The sequence below is a fragment of the Tamandua tetradactyla genome, chromosome 1, assembly GCF_023851605.1.
Source record: "Tamandua tetradactyla isolate mTamTet1 chromosome 1, mTamTet1.pri, whole genome shotgun sequence".
Lineage (NCBI taxonomy): Eukaryota > Metazoa > Chordata > Mammalia > Pilosa > Myrmecophagidae > Tamandua > Tamandua tetradactyla.
Genome location: NC_135327.1, coordinates 15,061,917 through 15,084,970, shown reverse-complemented (window position 1 = coordinate 15,084,970; position 23,054 = coordinate 15,061,917). Strand labels below are relative to the sequence as shown.

At 38.2% G+C, this 23,054-nt stretch overlaps 1 protein-coding gene across 5 annotated transcripts in view; it reads right to left on the bottom strand.

Annotated features, from left to right (window-relative positions):
• MROH8 (maestro heat like repeat family member 8) overlaps positions 1 to 23,054 on the bottom strand; it is a 123,684-nt gene that overhangs the window by 81,830 nt on the left and 18,800 nt on the right. The window lies entirely within an intron of this gene.

Genomic DNA, 23,054 nt, shown 5'->3' with positions numbered 1-23,054 from the left:
TATTATCATGACACTTAGTGTGCTTTTGCGAGGGATGAACAGTAGAAACCTGACTACTAGGATCTGAAATTCAAAGCATTGTAGTGGTGATTGGTCAATAATTGATCATGCAGCAAAGAAACACTCTTTTCTCTAGGTATAGATTGAGGGAGGCAGAGGGAGAATATAGGAGGAAAAAAGAGGAGGGAGTAGAGAGTTTGGCAAGAAAATAACAGGCCTGGAAAAACTAAGGATTGGTTGGAGGAGTGAGTGGTCATTTAGATTTTGGGAAGGTAGAAAGCCAACTATTTATGCCCTTGAAAAGTGGGCAATACAAGCTGGGAATCACTTGGCTTTCTGGAATATAATCCTCTTTGACTGAAGCTTTATTGAAAAGGCAATGATAGCTTCACTTCAGAGCTGATCAAGTCAAGTACATTTTCTTATTTAAAGACAGCTTTGGTACTTTAAAATTAGGCCGTACTTTTGAAAGCTTTAAGTGTATTACATTTAAAAAAACACCTGATATTTTTCCCACATTGAACAGATCCTACCTAAAGTTTTAATAGTGGTGATAAACTAGGGAATCATGGTGCCAACCAAATGGTACCCAGTAGGGGGGAATAAAACAACTCAAGATTTAAGTTGAATAAAACAAATTCAAGATGATTGTATAATGACATAGCTTTCACAATGTGACTGCATGATTGTGAAAACCTTGTGTATGATGCTCCTTTTATCTATAGTATGGACAGATGAGTAAAACATATGTATTGAAAATAAATAAATAATAGGGGGAAAAATGTTAAAATAAATTTAGTAGATTGAAATGCTAGTGATCAATGAAAGGAAATGATAAGGGGTATAGAAAAAATAGGGGAAACAAAGGCTAAAATATATTGGGTAGATGGAAATACTAGCAATCAATGAGAGGGGTATGGTATATATGAGATTTTTTTCTTTTTGCTTTTCTGAATTGATGCAAATATTCTAAGAAATGATCATGGTGATTAAGATACAACTGTGTGGTCCGCCGGCCGCCGCGCGACGCCCACGCCCCGCGGCAGCCGACCCACCCGCCCTCCTTCTCCCCTCATCCCCCTCCTGCTCCAGCGGCTCTCCTCTTCCCCCTCCTGCTCCAGCGGCTCTCCAACCACCACGGTGCCCTCTTCCGCCTTCACCAGCTCCTCCGCCACCAGCCTCGACAGCCTTGCCACCCTCACCTTTCCTCCTCCAGAACAGCTACTGGGGGAGTGGAGACAATACAGAGCAGCTCCCGGAGCCACGATGGAGATCAAAGGGACAGCGTACCCCATCCTGGAACGGCTGACTGTCTGGGAGAACCAGCTCCGGTGAGAACACCGAGGGACGCGGGCTTTCCTGGGCGGGATGGCAAGTGGCCGGAGTCTCTCCCTTCCTCCTTCCCAGGCCAGCTGGCAGAATTGGGCAGGCGGTCCCATTGGGCCGCGGCGGCTGGCGTCCCCACCACGCGAGGACCCCCGGACCAACTGAAAGAGTTGGGTCGGAAATTCCCAGACTGCGGAGAATGGTGACCAGGGGGTCCCTTCCAAACACGTGACTCCCCAGTCTGGCTGGGAACAGTGCACTCTCCCGGGCTGCACAGCTGACGCCCTTCCGCCACGCTTGGCGCCCCAGGCCGACTAGGAAATTTGGTCGGGCGCTCTCACGTGCTGCGGTGGCCGGCGACCCTCCCCGCGTTCGGACCACCGGGCCTGCTGGCACTCTTCCAAGACGCTTCAGCTGCCAAACCTCCCCTACGGCGAGAGTTTTCCAGAGTTAAAGGACCCACAGCAACTTTTACTGGTGGATCCCGTAGACAAACGTGTGCCACGAGCGCCACCTACTGGGCAGGATAAGAAAAACAGAACCCAGAGATTTCACAGAAAAATCTTTCAACCTGTGGGGTCCAACACTCAGGGAAATCTGACTAAATGCCCAGACGCCAGCAGAAGATAACGGATCACGCTCAGAAAATTGAAAATATGGCCCAGTCAAAGGAACAAACCAATAGTTCAAATGAGATACAGGAGCTGAAACAACTAATGCTGAATATACGAACAGAAATGGAAAACCTCTTCAAAAACGAAATCGATAAATTGAGGGAGGACATGAAGAAGGCATGGGCTGATCAAAAAGAAGAAATAGAAAAACTGAAAAAACAAATCACAGAGCTTATGGAAGTGAAGGATAAAGTAGAAAAGATGGGAAAAAAATGGATATCTACAATGATAGATTTAAAGAGACAGAAGATAGAATTAGTGATTTGGAGGATGCAACATCTGAATTCCAAAAAGAAACAGAAACTATCCAGAAAAGAATGGAAAAAGTCGAACAGGGTATCAGGGAACTCAAGGACAATATGAACCGCACAAATACACGTGTTGTGGGTGTCCCAGAAGGAGAAGAGAAGGGAAAAGGAGGAGAAAAACTAATGGAAGAAATTATCACTGAAAATTTCCCAACTCTTATGAAAGACCTAAAATTACAGATCCAAGAAGTGCAGCGCACCCCAAAGAGATTAGAGCCAAATAGGCGTTCTCCAAGACACTTACTAGTTAGAATGTCAGAGATCAAAGAGAAAGAGAGGATCTTGAAAGCGGCGAGAGAGAAGCAATCCATCACATACAACGGAAACCCAATAAGACTACGTGTAGATTTCTCAGCAGAAACCATGGAAGCTAGAAGACAGTGGGATGATATATTTAAGTTACTAAAAGAGAAAAACTGCCAACCAAGACTCCTATATCCAGCAAAATTGTCCTTCAAAAATGAGGGAGAAATTAAAACATTCTCAGACAAAAAGTCACTGAGAGAATTTGTGACCAAGAGACCAGCTCTGCAAGAAATACTAAAGGGAGCACTAGAGTCAGATACAAAAAGACAGAAGAGAGAGATATGGAGAAGAGTGTAGAAAGAAGGAAAGTCAGATATGATATATATAATACAAAAGGCAAAATGGTAGAGGAAAATATTATCCAAACAGTAATAACTCTAAATGTTAATGGACTGAATTCCCCAATCAAAAGACATAGACTGGCAGAATGGATTAAAAAACAGGATCCTTCTATATGCTGTCTACAGGAAACACATCTTAGAACCAAAGATAAATATAGGTTGAAAGTGAGAGGTTGGGAAAAGATATTTCATGCAAATAACAACCAGAAAAGAGCAGGAGTGGCTATACTAATATCCAACAAATTAGACTTCAAATGCAAAACAGTTAAAAGAGACAAAGAAGGACACTATATACTAATAAAAGGAACAATTAAACGAGAAGACACAACAATCATAAATATTTACGCACCGAACCAGAATGCCCCAAAATACGTGAGGAATACACTGCAAACACTGAAAAGGGAAATAGACACATATACCATAATAGTTGGAGACTTCAATTCACCACTCTCATCAATGGACAGAACATCTAGACAGAGGATCAATAAAGAAATAGAGAATCTGAATATTACTATAAATGAACTAGACTTAACAGACATTTATAGGACATTACATTCCACAACAGCAGGATACACCTTTTTTTCAAGTGCTCATGGATCATTCTCAAAGATAGACCATATGCTGGGTCACAAAGCAAGTCTTAACAAATTTAAAAAGATTGAAATCATACACAACACTTTCTCGGATCATAAAGGAATGAAGTTGGAAATCAATAATAGGCAGAGTGCCAGAAAATTCACAAATACATGGAGGCTCAACAACACACTCTTAAACAACAAGTGGGTCAAAGAAGAAATTACAAGAGATATTAGTAAATACCTAGAGGCAAATGAAAATGAAAACACAACATATCAAAACTTATGGGATGCAGCAAAGGCAGTGCTAAGAGGGAAATTTATTGCCCTAAATGCCTTTATCAGAAAAGAAGAAAAGGCAAAAATGCAGGAATTAACTGTCCACTTGGAAGAACTGGAGAAAGAACAGCAAACTAACCCCAAAGCAAGCAAAAGGAAAGAAATAACAAAGATTAGAGCAGAAATAAATGAAATTGAAAACAATAGAGAAAATCAATAAGGCCAGAAGTTGGTTCTATGAGAAAATCAATAAGCTTGATGGGCCCTTATCAAGATTGACAAAAAGAAGAAGAGAGAGGATGCAAATAAATAAGATCAGAAATGGAAGAGGAGACATAACTACTGACCTCACAGAAATAAAGGCGGTAATAACAGGATACTATGAACAACTTTACGCTAATAAATACAACAATTTAGATGAAATGGACGGGTTCCTGGAAAGACATGAACAACCAACTTTGACTCAAGAAGACATAGATGACCTCAACAAACCAATCACAAGTAAAGAGATTGAATTAGTCATTCAAAAGCTCCCTAAAAAGAAAAGTCCAGGAGCAGACAGCTTCACATGTGAATTCTATCAAACATTCCAGAAAGAATTAGTACCAATTCTCCTCAAACTCTTCAACATAATCGAAGTGGAGGGAAAACTACCTAATTCATTCTATGAAGCCAACATCACCCTCATACCAAAACCAGGCAAAGATATTACAAAAAAAGAAAACTACAGACCAATCTCTCTAATGAATATAGATGCAAAAATCCTCAATAAAATTCTAGCAAATCGTATCCAACAACACATTAAAAGAATTATACATCATGACCAAGTAGGATTCATCCCAGGTATGCAAGGATGGTTCAACATAAGAAAATCAATTAATGTAATACACCACATCAACAAATCAAAGCAGAAAAATCACATGATCATCTCAATTGATGCAGAGAAGGCATTTGACAAGATTCAACATCCTTTCCTGTTGAAAACACTTCAAAAGATAGGAATACAAGGGAACTTCCTTAAAATGGTAGAGGGAATATATGAAATGCCCACAGCTAATATCATCCTCAATGGGGAAAAATTGAAAACTTTCCCCCTAAGATCAGGAACAAGACAAGGATGTCCACTATCACCACTATTATTCAACATTGTGTTGGAAGTTCTAGCCAAAGCAATTAGACAAGAAAAAGAAATACAAGGCATCAAAATAGGAAAGGAAGAAGTAAAACTATCACTGTTTGCAGACGATATGATACTATACGTCGAAAACCCGGAAAAATCCACAACAAAACTACTAGAGCTAATAAATGAGTACAGTAAAGTAGCAGGCTACAAGATCAACATTCAAAAATCTGTAGCTTTTCTATACACTAGTAATGAACAAGCTGAGGGGGAAATCAAGAAACGAATTCCATTTACAATTGCAACTAAAAGAATAAAATACCTAGGAATAAATTTAACCAAAGAGACAAAAAACCTATATAAAGAAAACTACAAAAAACTGCTAAAAGAAATCACAGAAGACCTAAATAGATGGAAGGGCATACCGTGTTCATGGATTGGAAGACTAAATATAATTAAGATGTCAATCCTACCTAAACTGATCTACAGATTCAATGCAATACCAATCAAAATCCCAACAACTTATTTTTCAGAATTAGAAAAACCAATAAGCAAATTTATCTGGAAGGGCAGGGTGCCCCGAATTGCTAAAAACATCTTGAGGAAAAAAAACGAAGCTGGAGGTCTCGCGATGCCCGACTTTAAGGCATATTATGAAGCCACAGTGGTCAAAACAGCATGGTATTGGCATAAAGATAGATATATCGACCAATGGAATTGAATAGAGTGCTCAGATATAGACCCTCTCATCTATGGACATTTGATCTTTGATAAGGCTGTCAAGCCAACTCACCTGGGACAGAACAGTCTCTTCAATAAATGGTGCCTAGAGAACTGGATATCCATATGTAAAAGAATGAAAGAAGACCTGCATCTCACACCTTATACAAAAGTTAACTCAAAATGGATCAAAGACCTAAACATTAGGTCTAAGACCATAAAACAGTTAGAGGAAAATGTAGGGAGATATCTTATGAATCTTAAAACTGGAGGTGGTTTTATGGACCTTAAACCTAAAGCAAGAGCACTGAAGAAAGAAATAAATAAATGGGAGCTTCTCAAAATTAAACACTTTTGTGCATCAAAGAACTTCATCAAGAAAGTAGAAAGACAGCCTACACAATGGGAGACAATATTTGGAAATGACATATCAGATAAAGGTCTAGTATCCAGAATTTATAAAGAGATTGTTCAACTCAACAACAAAAAGACAGCCAACCCAATTACAAAATGGGGAAAAGACTTGAACAGACACCTACCAGAAGAGGAAATACGGATGGCCAAGAGGCACATGAAGAGATGCTCAATGTCCCTGGCCATTAGAGAAATGCAAATCAAAACCACAATGAGATATCATCTCACACCCACCAGAATGGCCATTATCAACAAAACAGAAAATGACAAGTGCTGGAGAGGATGCGGAGAAAGAGGCACACTTATCCACTGTTGGTGGGAATGTCAAATGGTGCAACCACTGTGGAAGGCAGTTTGGCGGTTCCTCAAAAAGCTGAATATAGAATTGCCATACGACCCAGCAATACCATTGCTAGGTATCTACTCAAAGGACTTAAGGGCAAAGACACAAACGGACATTTGCACACCAATGTTTATAGCAGCGTTATTTACAATTGCAAAGAGATGGAAACAGCCAAAATGTCCATCAACAGAAGAATGGCTAAATAAACTGTGGTATATACATATGATGGAATATTATACAGCTTTAAGACAAGATAAACTTATGAAGCATGTAATAACATGGATGGACCTAGAGAATATTATGCTGAGTGATTCCAGCCAAAAACTAAAGGACAAATACTGTATGGTCCCACTGATGTGAACGGACATTCGAGAATAAATTTGGAATATGTCATTGGTAACAGAGTCCAGCAGGAGTTAGAAACAGGGTAAGATAATGGGTAATTGGAGCGGAAGGGATACAGACTGTGCAACAGGACTAGATACAAAAACTCAAAAATGGACAGCACAATAATACCTAATTGTAAAGTAATCATGTTAAAACACTGAATGAAGCTGCATCTGAGCTATAGGGGGTTTTTTTGTTGTTTTTTACTATTATTACTACTTTTATTTCTTTTCTCTATATTAACATTTTATATCTTTTTCTGTTGTGTTGCTAGTTCCTCTAAACTGATGCAAATGTACTAAGAAACAATGATCATGCATCTATGTGATGATGTTAAGAATTACTGAGTGCATATGTAGAATGGTATGATTTCTAAATGTTGTGTTAATTTCTTTTTTTCTGTTTTTTTTCTTTCTTTCCGTTAATAAAAAAAAAAAAAGATACAACTGTGTGATGATATTGTGAGCCATTGATTGTATAATATGGTTGGACTGTACGTGTGTGGATATTTCTCAATAAAATATTTTTTAAAAGATCCTGAATGAGAAAGGCTTCCAGCCAAGAAGTCTTTATCCAGCCAAGTTATCCTTCAAAATTGAGGGAGAAGACCCTGCCAAACAGCATACAAAAAAAAAGAAAGAAAAAAGTATGCAGCACGTTTGTTTATTAGCTTTCTCTGATACAAGAAAAAGTAGAGCTATTTAATAGTAAAATTCTAAATTGTTTTTTAAATAGGAATAGGGCTATGAGCAATGCAAATGCCAATTTCCTTTTTTTTTTTTTTTGGCAATCTATGTAGAAAACAGTCAATACAATAAGCTATCCCTTAGATACTCATGTTCAAGATCTATACTTATATTAAAAATTTTAAATAATTTCACCATTAAAACAAACGAAAAAAAATTGAGGGAGTGATTAAAATCTTCAAAGACAAGCACAGGTGGAGAGAAGTAGTCAACAAGAGACCTGTCCTACAAACAATTTTTTCAGCTGAAAAAAAAAAGAAAAAGATAGAAGGGGGCGATCAGGAGGAGAGCACAAAATTGAAGAATACAAGTAATGGTAATTTAAAGCAAAAAAAGAGAGAGAAGGAAAAGAATATATAGACCTGACAAATAAAAACTAAAGGATAAGATGATAGAGTCAAGAACAGCTTTAACAATAATTATTCTGAATGTTAATGGACTAAAATCACCAGTTAAAAAATACAGACTGACAATAGATTAAAAAGCATAATACATCTATATGCTGTTTACAAGGAACACATCTTAGACTCAAGGAAACAGAACGAAAGTGAAAGGATGGAAAGAGATCTTCTATGCAAGCTGTAACCAAAAGAAAGCAGGAGTAGCTATACTAATATCAGACAAAATAGACTTTAAATGTAAAGATGCCATAAGAGACAAAGAAGAATGCTACATATTAATAAAATGGACAATTCACCAAGAGGAAATAGTGATCATAAATGTGTATGCGCTCAATCGAGGCGCTCCAAAGTACATGAGGTACATATTGGGAAAACTGAAGGGAGGTATAGACATATCAACAATAATAGTGGGAAACTTCAGTACTCCACTCTCCATGGATAAGACAACCAGATAGAGGATTAACAAGGATATAGAGTACCTAAAAATGGGATAAAGGGATTAGACCTAATAGACATATATAGATCACTACACCCCAAAACACCAGGATATACATTCTTCTCTAACACACATGGAACGTTCTCCATATGATAAATCATATGCTGGGAGACAAACTGAGTCTGCTTAAAGTTAATAAGATTGAAATTATGCAAAGCACTTTTTCTGATCACAACAGAATAAAGTTGGAATTAACAATCACCAAAGAACCAGAGCTTTCACAAATATTTGGAGATTAAACAACACACTCTTAAATAATCAGTGGGTCAAGGAAGAAATTGCTAGAGAAATTGGTAAATATCTGGAAATGAATGGTAATGAGAATACAACATATCAAAATTTATGGGACATGGCAAAGGCCGTGTTGAGAGGGAAATGTATTGCCTTTATCAGTATAGTAAATGCCTGTTTTAGTCTACCAAAGCTGCCAGAATGTAACACACCAGAGATGGATTGGCTTTCAATAAAAGGGGATTTATTTAGTAAAAAACTTATAGTATTTCAGAGGAAAGGCAGCTAACTTTCATCTGAGGTTCTCTCTTACATGGGAAGGCACAGGTTGATGTCTGCTGGCTTTCTCTCATGGCTTCTGGGTTCCAACAAATTTTCCCAGTGCTATTCCTTTCTGCATCTCCAAACATCTGGGCTGAGCTGCGAGTGCTGAGATAAATTATGCTGAGCTGCTTGAGCTGTGCTGCCCTGAGCTGTCTTTTGATCTCTCTCTTTTAAGCCTCCAGCTCAGTAAGTTAAAGACCACTCATTGTGAAAGGCACACCCCTTAGATGACTGCAGATATAATCAGCCGTGGATGATTTCACATGCTAATGATTCAAGTCCACAGCAACAGAACTAGGCATCATCACCTGGTCAAGTTGACACCTGAACCTAACTACCACATGTTTATCCCTTGTCAATTTGACAACTATACACATCACCTTAAGCCACACTTAAAAGGCAAAAATTAGGCCATGCTATGGTGGCTCAGTGGCAGATTTCTAACCTGCCATGCCAGAGACCCAGGTTCGATTTCTGGTGCCTGCCCATGCAAAAAAAAAAAAGGCAAAAATTCCCTTCTGACTCTGGACCTGTGAAACTCAAACCATGTTAACTGCTGTCAATATGCAAAGGAGGGACAGTCATAAAATACATGTTTTCATTTCCATGCGGAGAAATTGGAAGGAACACAGGAGTCACCAGAACCAAACAGTTCTGAAAACCTGCAGGGCAAACCCCATCGGATTTCAAAGTCTGAAAGTCATTTATCCTTGGGGCTTTAGAAAGAGGCAGTCCCCACCCATTCCAAGGACTTATGCAGTGGCCTTACTCTCTCCAAACACTGGGGTGGTTGCAATCTTGGGTGACATTGGGCAGACCACCTTTTTCTTGACTCTACCCTCTCCAAGCTTCAGAGAAGCACCTAGAGATCTCTGCCATTTCCAGGGCACACACTCAACTCCTCCAGAACAATAGGGTGGCAGCCAGGCTTCCCCCAATCCCTGGTGTATGCACTTCACTCTATCCAATGCCTGGGATGACACAACTCTTCCTGAGCAATGAAGCAGAAGCCCACCCTCTGCTCCTGGGGAAAACTCACCCTTTCCACCTATATGTGTGGTTCTGCTCTTCTGACCCAAGGTTTCTTGGTTTCAGACCTTAGCTTCCAAGTTTCTCACAATGCAAACTCCAATTTGTCCCTTTTCTGTCCCCCTCTGTCCACACTGGCAGTGGTTCTGTTTACAGCAACAGTCTCTTCAAAGTACTCCAGGCCTTCTCCATTAAGCTCCCTGCAGTTCCTCCAAAGTCTTCCCCTTATCCATCCAAAAAAAAAAAAAAAAAACAAACTGTTCCAACATGTCTGGCATTTGCAAACTGCAGCAGCACCTCACTTCTCTGGTACCAAATCGGGTTAGTTTGCAAGCTGCCGGAACTCAATATGTCAGAACTGAGATGGGTTCTATAAAGAAAATTTAGTAAATTATGTGTTTACAGTTCTAAGCCTATGGAAATGTCCAAACTAAGGCATCCAGGGAAAGATACCTTAATTCAAGACAGGCTGATATATCTGGAACATCTCTGTCAGCTGGGAAGACATGCTGGTCCCTTGTTCCTGGGCTCCATGCTTTCTGCTTCTGTTCCTGTGGGGATTCCTAACTTTGCTTTTCTGGGGCTGGCTTTCATCTCTTGGCTTCCCTTGGCTCTCTCCAGGTTCTGGCTTGCTTAACATCTCATGGCAATGTCTGCTGGGCTCCAAGCTTCTCCAAACATGTGTGTGTCTGTTTTCCAAATGTCGGCATCTATGTCAGTTCTGATCTGGAGTTTCTGTCAAGCTCTCTCTTTCTGTCAGCTCTGAGGTTTCTGTTGTTTCTGACTCTCTCCAAAATGTTTCCTCTTTTAAAGGATTCCAGTAAACTAATCAAGACCTACCCGGAATGGATGGAGTCACATCTTCATCTACTCAAAGGTCATACCCACAATTGGACAAATCACATCTCAGTGGAGATAATCTAATCGATCTTCCAACTACAGTACTGAATAGGGATTAAAAGAAACGGCTGTTCCCACAAGTTTGAATCAGGATTAAAATATGGCTATTCTGGGGTATATAATACTTTCAAACTGGCACAATGCCTATATTAAAAAACAAGAACAAACAAAATTTGAGGATTTAGCTTACTTGGAAAATTCAGAGAACGAACAGCACACTAACCCCAAAGGAAATGAAAGAGAAATAATAAAGATTAAAGCAGAAATAAACAAACTGGTAAACAAAAGAAAGAATCAACAAAACCAAAAATTGGTTCTTTGAGAAAATCAATAAAACTGATTGAGGGAGACTTCCAGGCCAAGATGGTGGCTTAGAAATGTGTGCATTTTAATTTGTCCTCCAGAACAACTACTAAATAACCAGAATAGTACAGAACAGTTCCTGGGGCCACGTCAGTGACTAGGCACACAGCTTACCCCAATCTGGACCAGATGGACCGGCTGCGAGCCCCCCCAGAACCGTGAGTTCCCCAAGCCATGGCAGCTGGCACTCCTCCCCCACAGGCTGCTTCCCAAAGGGGAAAGAAAAGGGACTTTACCAGCAGCAGGGGCTGAGCCCAACCAAACACCAATTGTGGAATTAATTAACAAATTCTGACTACTAAAAATAGGCCCCCAGCTCAGGTGAACCTGGTCAAAGTGGAGGTTGTTCATTTTTGCCCCGGCGCTAAGGGGGCAGGGCTGATGGGAAAAAAAAAAAACAGGTTTTTGTGGCTGTGTTTCTACAAAGCCTTGACTGCATTTGGATACAGAGGCAGGGCTTCTCAGACTGCAGCTTCCCCAGGCACAGGCAGAAAGAAGCTCGTTTGAGGGCTTGTCTGGAGCCTGTGCCTTTCCTAGGGGAGGGGTAAGCCCAACTCAGGTGGAATCCCTCCCTCAAGGAATTCAGACACCAGGACTTGGTAATTTGAAGCCATTAAAACCAGCCAACAACCTCTCCTCTGTCTCCACCACATCCCCAGCAGGGAGAGTCTGCTGCAGTTAAAGGTACTGCATCATCTTATGCTGGTGGGACCTGCAGGCAGACAAGCGCCACATACTGGGCAGGATAAGAAAAATGCAGAGTCCATAGACTTCACAGGAAAGTCTTTCAACCTGCTGGGTCTTACCCTCAGGGAAAACTGATGCAGGTGACTCTTCCCTCTTGATAGGAGGCCAGTTTGGTCTGGGAAAATCCGGCTGGGGTCTATAATACCTAAGTAGACCCTCCTAAGGGTGGTGGGGGGTGGGGGGGAGGCACCATACAAGCAGGGCAAGAAACAAGAAAACAAGAACTGAAAATTTCTCCTCTGTTAAACAAAACCTAAGCTAGAGGCCCATATAAAGCTGAACTGGATGTCAAACAACAGATAGACAACAAATTCATCCAGCAAGAGAACCCTAGGTAACAGAAGTGAAAGCAATCTCCAGAATAAACTAATTAAGGTAATTAAATGCCTAGACGCCAGAAAAAAATAACAAATCACACTAGGAAAATTGAAGATATGGCCGAGTCAACGGAACAAACCAACAATTCAAAAGACATACAGGAGCTGAAACAATTAACTCAGAATGTACAAACAAACATGGAAAACCTCATCAAAAACCAAATCAATGAACTGAGGGAGGATATAAAGAAGACAAGGAATGAACAAAAAGAAGAAATCGAAAGTCTGAAAAAACAAATCACAGAATTTATGGGAATGAAAGGTACAGAAGAAGAGATGAAAAAACAATGGAAACCTACAATGGTACATTTCAAGAGTCAGAAGATAGAATTAGTGAACTGGAGGAAAGAACATCTGAAATCCAACAAGAAAAAGAAAAAATAGGGAAAAAATGGAAAAATATGAGCAGGAACTCCGGGAATTGAATGACAATATGAAGTGCATGCATATACATGTTGTGGGTGTGCCAGATGGAGAAGAGAAGGGAAAAGGAGGAGAAAAACTAATGGAGGAAATTATCACTGAAAATTTCCCAACTCTTATGAAAGACTTAAAATTACAGATCCAAGAAGTGCAGGGTACCCCAGAGAGAATAGATCCAAATAGACGTACTCCAAAACATTTACTAATCAGAATGTCAGAGGTCAAAGAGAAAGAGAGAATATTGAAAGCAGCAAGAGAAAAGCAATCCATCACATACAAGGGAAGCGCAATAAGACTATGCATAGATTTCTCAGCAGAAACCATGGAGGCAAGAAGACAGTGGGATGATATATTTAAATTATTAAAAGAGAAAAACTGCCAACCAAGAATTCTATATCCAGCAAAACTGTCCTTCAAAAATGAGGGAGAAATTAAAATATTTTCAGACAAAAAATCACTGAGAGAATTTGTGACCAAGAGACCAGCTCTGCAAGAAATACTAAAGGGAGCACTGCACTAGAGACAGATACAAAAAGACAGAAGAGAGAGGTGTGGAGGACAGTGTAGAAAGGAAGACTATGAGTAAAGGTAAAAAGAAGGAAAATTAGATATGACAGATAAAATCCAAAAAGCAAAATGGTAGAAGAAAGTACTACCCATGCAGTAATAACACTAAATGTTAATGGATTAAACTCTCCAGTCAAAAGACATAGACTGGCAGGATGGATTAAAAAACAGGACCCATCTATATGCTGTCTCTACTCAAAGGACATGAGGCCAAGGACACTAACGGACATTTGCACACCAATGTTTATAGCAGCATTATTTACAATTACCAAGAGATGGAAACAGCCAAAATGTCCATCAACAGATGGGTGGTTAAACAAACTATGGCATATACATATGATGGAATATTATGCAGCTGTAAGACAGAATAAAGTTATGAAGTATGTGGCAACATGGATGGACCTTAAGGACATTATGCTGGGTGAGACTGGCCAAAAACAGAAGGACGAATGCTGTGTGTTCTTGCTGATATGAACTGACATTAGTGAATAAACCTGGAATATTTTGTTGGTAATGGAGACCATCAGGAGATAGAAATAGGGTAAGATATTGGGTGACTGGAGCAGAGTGGGTGCAGATTGTGAAACAGTACTGAATATAAAAACTCAGAAATGGACAGCACAACACTACCTAACTGTAATACAATTATGTTAAAACACTGAATGAAGCTGAATGTGAGAATGATAGAGGGAGGAGGGCTGGGGACATAAATGAAATCAGAAAGAAAGATAGATGTTAAAGATTGAGATGGTATAATCTAGAAGTGCCTAGAGTGTATAATGATAGTGACTAAATGTACAAATTTAAAAAATGTTTTTGCATGAGGAAGAACAAAGGAATGTCATTACTGCAGGGTGCTGAAAATAGACGGTAATTAATATTTTAAAATTTCAACTTATGTGTGAGACTAAAGCAAAAAATGTTTATTTGGTACAAAATTTATACTTTGACTAGTGCATCTCCTAATATAACTTATGTAGATAGTTGGTTGAACAACATAAGTACATGGAACCTTGTGTAGGACATGAGATTTTGTTGGTTTATCCAGAGTGATGCCCCGAGGAATCCCAGAGTGATTCGATCAGTGAGCGGAAAAGTATTTGCAAAGTCCCCTTCGGGGAATGGTGAGAACGGGGGAATATTCAACCTCCCCAAGTTGAATTCGTGATATTCTCACAAGTAGTGTGGGCAACCAAAGCTATAGGCTAAGCCCCCAGTCTTGGTGTTTGTTCATATGAAACTTAACCCCAAAAAGGATAGGTCAAGTCTACTTAAAATTAGGCCTAAGAGTTAACCACAAGAGAACCTCTTTTGTTGCTCAGATGTGGCTTCTCTCTCCAGCCAACACAACAAGCAAACTCACCACCCTCCCCCTGTCTACGTGGGACATGACTCCCAGGGCTGTGGACCTTCCTGGCAACGTGGGACAGAAATCCTAGAATGAGCTGAGACTCAGCATCAAGAAACTGAGAAAAACCCTAGAATGAGCTGAGACTCAGCATCAAGGGATTGAGAAAATCTTCTCGACCAATAGGGGGAAGAGGGAAATGAGACAAAGTGTCAATGGCTGAGAGATTCCAAACAGAGTTGAGAGGTTATCCTGGAGGTTATTCTTATGCATTAAGTAGATATCACCTCATTATTCAAGATGTAAAGGAGAGGCTGGAGGGAACTGCCTGAAAATGTGGAGCTGTGTTCCAGTAGCCATGTTTCTTGAAGTTGATTGTATGATAAAGCTTTCACAATGTGACTGTGTGATTGTGAAAACCTTGTGTCTGATGCTTCTTTTATCTACCTTGTCAACAGATGAGTAGAACATATGGAATAATAAACAATAGGGGGAACAAATGTTAAAATAAATTTAGTTTGAAATGGTAGTGATCAATGAAAGTTGGGGTAAGGGGTATGGTATACATAATTTTTTTTCTGTTTTTGTTTTATTTTTCAATTGTTTATTTGTTTTTCTGAATTGATGCAAATGTTCTAAGAAATGATTATGATGATGAATATGTAACTATGCGATGATATTGTGAATTACTGATTATATATGCAGAACGGAGTGAGCATGTGTTAGGAATGTTTGTGTTTCTTTCTTGTAATTTTTTTAAAAAATTAATAAAAAAATTTTTAAATAAATAAATAAAATTGATCAACCCCTAGCTAGACTAACAAAGAAAAAAAAAGAGAGAGAGGATGCAGATAAACAAAATCAGAAATGAGAGGGTGGTTGTTACCACAGATCACAAGAGAATATTATGGACTATATGCCAACAAGCTAGACAACTTAGATGAAATGGACAAATTTCCAGAAAGACATGAATTACTTATACTGATTCGAGAAGAAATAGCAGATCTCAACAAACTGATCAGAAGTAAAGACGTCCAATTAGTCATTTAAAATCTTCCCACACTTTCACAATGTGACTGTGTGATTGTGAAAATCTTGTGATTGATGCTCCTTTTATCTACCTCGTCAACAGACAAGTAGAGCATATGGAATAAAAATAAATAACAGGGGGAACAAATGTTGAAATAAATTTAGTTTGAAATGCTAATGATCAATGAAAGGGAGGGGTAAGGGGTATGGTATGTGTGCAGGTTTGAATGGAAATATGCCCCCTAAGAAAAGCCATGTTTTAATATAAATCCCATTTCATAAAGGTAGAATAATCTCTATTCAATGCTGTATGTTTGAAACTGTAATGAGATCATCTCCCTGACTGATGTGATTTAGTCAAGAATGGTTGTTAAACTGGATTAGGGGACGACATGTCTCCACCCATTTGGGTGGGTTTTGATTGGCTTATTGGAGTCCTATAAAAGAGGAAATATTTTGGAGAATGAGAGATTCAGAGAGAGCAGAAAATGCTGCAGCACTATGAAGCCGAGTCTACAAGCCAGCGACCTTTGGAGATGAAGAAGGAAAATGCCTCCCAGGGAGCTTCATGAAACAGGAAGCCAGGAGAGAAAGTAGCAGATGATGCCTTGCTTGCCATGTGCCCTTCCAGCTGAGAGAGAACTGTGACTGTGTTCGCCATGTGCCTTTCCAGATGAGAGAGAAACCCTGAACTTCATTGGCCTTCTTGAACCAAGGTATCTTTCCCTGGATACCTTGGATTGGACATTTCTATAGACTTGTTTTGATTGGGACATTTTCTTGGCCTTAGAACTGTAAACCAGCAACTTATTAAATTTCCCTTTTTAAAAGCCATTCCATTTCTGGTATACTGCATTCTGGCAGCTAGCAAACTAGAACAGTATGTACAATTCTTTTTTTCTGTTTTCGTTTTATTTCTTTTTCTGTTGTCTTTTTCTGAACTGATGCAAATGTTCTAAGAAATGATCATGATGATGAATATGCAACTATGTGATCAAATTATGAATTACTGATTATATATGTAGAACAGAGTGATCATATGTTAAGAATGTTTATGTTTCTTTCTTATCATATATTTTTTTTAATTTTAAAATTAATTTAAAAAATTAAAAAAAAAATCTTCCCACAAAGAAGAGCCTAGGACCAGAAAGCTTCACAGGGGAATTTTACTAAACATTCCAAAAAGAGCTAACACCAATACTGTTTAAACTCTCCCAAAAAAATAAGGAAAAAAGAAACGCTACCTAGCTCATTTTATGACGGTAATATTACTCTAATATGAACACCGGATAAAGATGCTACAAAAAAGGCAAACTACAGACCAATCTCCCTAATGAAATGCAAAAAATCTTAACAAAATACTAGCAATTTGAATCCAGCGCCACATTAAAAGAATTATACATCATGACCAGGTGGGGTTTATACAAGGAATGCAAGGGTGATTCGATATAAGAAAATCAATCACCGTAATACAGCACATTAACAAACTGAAAAGGAAAACACATATGATCATATCAATCGATGCTGAAAAAGTATTAGACAAAATCCAGCATCGCATCCTTTCTTGATCAAAAAACTTTTAAAATTAGGAATCAAAGGAAACTTTCTTAATATCACAAAGGGAGTATATGAAAAACTGATAGCCAGCATCATACTTAATGGTGAGAAATTGAAAGCATTTCCCCTAAGGTTGGGAATGAGACAAGGATGTCCATTGCCACCACTGTTATTCAACATTGTATTAGAGGTCCCATCTGGAGCAATTAGACAGGAGAAAGAAATAAAAGGCATCCAGGGCGGGCCACAGTGGCTCAGCAGGTAGAGTTCTCGCCTGCTGTGCTGCAGACCCGGGTTTGATTCCCGGTGCCTGCCCATGTGGAAAAAAAAAAAAAAGAAAGAATTTAAAAGGCACCCAAAGAGGAAAGGAAGAAGTAAAACTTTCATTACTTGCAGATTATATCATCCTATACCTAGAAAACCCTGAGAAATCTATGGCAAAGCTACTTGAGTAAATAAACAAATTTAGCAAAGTGGCAGGATACAAGATTAAGATTAATGTGCAAAAATCAGTAATATTTCTATATACTAGCATTGACCTGAATGTATATCTGGATCTGAAATGACAAGTAATGAAAAAATTCCATTCAAAATAGCGACTAAAAGAATCAAATATTTACAAATAAGCCTAACTAGGGATGTCAAGGATTTATACACAGGAAACTACAAAAAATTGCTAAAAGAAATATAAATAGATGGAAAGACATTCCTTGCCCATGGATAGGAGGGTTGAATGTTGTTAAGATGTCAATTCTACCCAAACTAATCTACAGATTCAATGCAATACTGATAAAAATCACAACAACCTACTTTAAAGATTTGGAAAAGCTGGTTACTATGGAGGCAAGAATGCAGAGGGAAGACATATTTAAAGTACTGAAAGAAAAAATATGCCAACCAAGAATTCTGTATCTGATTAACTGTCTTTTAAAAATGAGGGAGGGGGCAGGCCACGTTGGCTCAGCAGGCAGAGTTCTTGCCTGCCATGCTGGAGACCTGGGTTCGATTCCTGGTGCCTGCCCATGTAGGAAAAAAAATGAGGGAGGGGCCAGCCTCTCCAGATCATCAACTAGTTCCATTCCCCTAACCTATATTATCGACAGTCCATTCCAACATGAAAAAGTTAGAATTGCCATTGCCCAAATACCCCTAAAGAGTGGGAGAAATATCAAATTGATGGTGAGTTATACAGAGAAGGTAGGGTTTAACAACCAAGTATGATTGCTGAATCATTCATTACATTGATATTTTGTCTCCAATATCTTAGAGCAGATAGAAGTAAAAACCTAAAACTGTGGAATTGTAACTCATACCAAACTCTGAAATCTGTTCTACAATTAATTGTTGTGATGTGTTTTGAAATTTCTTGCTTTTTTGTATATGTTATTTTTTACAAAAGAAAAAAAAAGAGGGATATTCCCAGATAAACAAAAGCTGTGAGAGTTTTCACCTCTAGACCAGCACTATAAGAAAGGCTAAAGGAAGTTCTGCAGATTCAAAGAAAGGGCACCAGATAATAGATCAAAGTTGTATAATAAAACAGAGATCTCTGGTAAAGGTAAGAACATGGATAACTATAAATACCAGTAGTATTGTAATTTTGGTTTGTAACTCCACTTTTTACTTCTTGCAGGATATTAAAGGCAAATGCATAAAATATAGTGCTAAATCAATGGTTTGGGGTTCATAATGTATAAATTTGCAATTTGTGAAACGATCTACATAAAGTGGGGGAGAGAAAAGATGTAGGAACATAGTTTCTGTATTTAATCAAAGTTAAGTTGGTATGAGAGCAAATGAGATTGTTTTCAATTTAGGATATTAAATTTAAACCTCATGGTACTGAAAATAGATGGTAATTAATATTTAAAAATGTCACCTTCTGTGTGAGACTAAAGCAAAAAATGTTTGTTACAAAATTTACATTTTGACTAGTGCATTTCCTAATATAACTTATGTAGATAGTTTGATTGAACGCCATAAGTACTTGGAATCTCAGGTAGGACATGAGATTTTGCTGGTTTATCCAGAGTGATGCCCTGATGAATCCCAGAGTGATTCGATCAGTGAGTAGAAAAGTATCTGCAAAGCCCCCTTCGGGGAGTGGTGAGAATGGGGAGAAATTCAACTTTCCCAGGTTGAATTCTTGATATTCTCACAAGCAGTGTGGACAACCAAAGCTATAGGCTGAGCCCCCAGTCTTGGGGTTTCTTCATATGAAACTTAACTCCACAAAGGATAGGTCAAGTCTACTTAAAATTTAGGCTTAAGAGTCACCCCCAAGAGAACCTCTTTTGTTGCTCAGATATGGCCTCTCTCTCCAGCCAACACAACGAGCAGTCTCACCACCCTACCCCTCTCTACATGGGACATGACTCCCAGGGGTGTGGACCTTCTTGGCAACGTGGGACAGAGATCTTGGAATGAGCGGAGACTCAGCATCAACGGATTGAGAAAAACCCTAGAATGAGCTGAGACTCAGCATCAAGGGATTGAGAAAACCTTCTTGACCAATAGGGGGAAGAGGGAAATGAGACAAAGTGTCAATGGCTGAGAGATTCCAAACAGAGTCTAGAGGTTATCCTGGAGGTTATTCTTACGCATTAAGTAGATATCATCTTGTTATTCAAGATGTAATGGAGAGGCTGGAGGGAACTGCCTGAAAATGTGGAGCTGTGTTCCAGTAGCCATGTTTCTTGAGGATGATTGAATAATGATACAGCTGTCAGAGTGTGACTGTGTGATTGTGAAAACCTTGTGTCTGATGCTCCTTTTATCTACCTTGTCAACAAAGGAGTAGACCATATGGAATAAAAATAAATAATAGGGGGAACAAATGCTAAAATAAATTTAGTTTGAAATGCTAGTGATCAATGAAAGTGAGGGGTAAGGGGTATGGTAGGTATAATCTTTTTTTTTTTTCCTGTGTTCATTTTATTTCTTTTTCTATTGTCTTTTTATTTCTTTTTCTGAATTAATGCAAATGTTCTAAGAAATTATGAATATGCAACTAAGTGATGATATTGTGAATTACTGATTATGTATGTTGTTTTGTTTATTTTTTAATTAATAAATAAATTTTAAAAAAGAAACTAGTAGAACATATGGAATAAAAATAAATAATAGGTGGAACAAATGTTAAAATAAATTTAGTTTGAAATGCTAGTGATAAATGAAAGTGAGGGGTGAGGGGTATGGTATGTATAATCTTTTTTTCTGTTATTGTTTTATTCTTTTTCTGTTGTCTTTTTATTTCATTTTCTGAATTGATACAAATGTTCTAAGAAATGATGAATATGCAACTAGGTGATGATATTGAGCATTACTGAATATATATGTTGAACGGAATTATATGTTAATGTTTTTGTTTGTTTTCTTCTTAATTGTTTTAATTAATAAATTAATTTAAAAAAATTTAAGCCTCATGGTAACTATAAAATAATAGCAGATAATATGCAAACTCATAGAGGCAGAAGGTAGATTATAGGTTTCCAGAGGTGGAGGACAGGGGAAATGGGGAGTTAATGCATGATGTAGGGTTTCTGTTTGGGGTGAAGGGAAAGTCCTAGTAATAAATGGTGGTGAGAGTACTGTAACATTTGGATGCACTTAATTGTATGCTTGGGAGCAGTTGGGATGGGAAAGTTTGTGTTGCATATATGTTTTCACGATTCAAAAAAAAAAGTAAGAAGGAGCAACTGAAGAAATGACAACAATTAAATCCAATACATGATACCAGATAGGATCTAAGTATGGAGAAGAAAAGGCTCAAAAGAACATTATTGGAGCATAAGAAAAAAATGGAATATAGAATGTAAGCTTTATATCAACATTAAGTTTCTGGAACTTGATAAATGTACTTAAGCTGATTACATAAGTGAATATTCTTATTTATAGAAAATATATATGGAAGTATTACGTATTCAAGGAGTATGATATATGCAACCTGCTCTCAAATGTTCAGAGGATAGATAGATAGATAGATAGATAGATAGATAGATAGATAGATGAAAGGAAGGAAGGTAGGAATGGTAAAGTTGGCAAGATGCTAAAGTTGGTGAATTTGGGTATCTTTGGGGAAAGTGTATTTCAGAGTTCTCTGCACGTGATTTAAATTTTTCCAACTATGCTTTGTAAGTCTGAAACTTTTTCAAAATAAGAAGTTTAAAGAAAAAAGAAGACATAAAAGAAGTGAAAACACCATGAACACTGACTAGAGAGAGGTTACTGCAATAATTGCTTCTCATAACAGACCAGGCCAAGCAAGTGCTATACAGTATGACAAGAGGTGATAAGACATAGAGGTAAAACAAATAGATGCATGTTTTTATCAGTTAGGTGGAGAAAGATTAAAAACAACAAAAAAATAATAATGCTTACTTTCGACAGTTGTAATCAACTAGGCACTTAATATAGTATGCCAGTGGGAGTATAAATAGTTTTTATATTGCTGGAGGGTTCTTTAACATTATCCATTAAAAGCCTAAAATAGGTGCATACCATTTGATTCAGGAATGCTACACCCAGGAATTTACCCTAGACCAAGCAGTGCACAAATGCATATATAGAAGAATATCTGTCAAAGAACTATAATTTTAAAAACATGGAAGGAACCTAAATGGTTTATAATGGGGTATGGATTAAGTAAATTAAAATATTAATTAATTTTTGTACTAACTTATTCATTTTATTGCTTTTAGGATAAAGACCAAAATCCTTATCCTGGTTTTGAAGGACCAGCATGGTCTGGCCCATCTCTCAGCCTCACCTTCTACCTCTCTCCCCCTTTGGCACCATGATTTAAATATACCAGGCCTCCTCTTCTTTTCTTTGCAGGGGGGTGAGCAGGGCACTTTACATTAGTTCAGTAAAAAGAACAAATGCAACCATATTAGCTTTTAAGGGGTGTAAACAAGTCACTAGATAGTGTGATGGTTAGATTCATGTTATCAGCTTGGCCAGGTGATGGGGCCCGGGTGTCTGGACAAGCAAATACTGGTCTATCTATTGCTGTGAGGACATTTCGTGGACTTAAATCATCAGAGGTTAGTTACATCTACATCTGCAGTCGGCTAAGGGGAGTGTCTTCTGCAATGAATGACACTTAATCTAATCACCTGAAGGCTTTAAAGGAGAATTCAGAAGAGAGAATCTCTCCACTTCAGCCAGCTAGCCAGCCTCTCTTAGAGGGTTCATTGAAGACCTTCATTAAAGCTGCCAGCTCGTGGCCTGCCCTACAGATTTTGGACTCTTGCATCCCCACAGTTGGGGATGAGACACTTTTATAAACCTCACATTCACAGATATCTCCTGTTGGTTCTGTTTCCCTGAGAACCCTGGCTAATACAGATTCACAGGAACATATATGGGAATTTTTCTGGGGTGATTTACTTTGGTCTTTTATTTAGAGCAGCACTTATTTTTCGACTGTTTGACTAATAGCCAAATTAGAAAATTAGCAAACTTCTTAGTGGGCAATTTGCAATTTTAACCTTCAAAATTTGGAAATCAGGACACTGGTCCTGAGACAGGTAATCTAGAAACACACTAAGACATCTAAATACATCAGGATCAATTAAATCATATTCTGCAAAACAGAAAAAACAAGTTCTGTGCTTCATTTTGAATGCCACCAATGAGCTTTCTTTGCTAAGTTTCTTTATTTTCTGTTTATCAAAATTAGTCAAGCAATTATTCAGAAACCATCAAATAGAATATTCCTC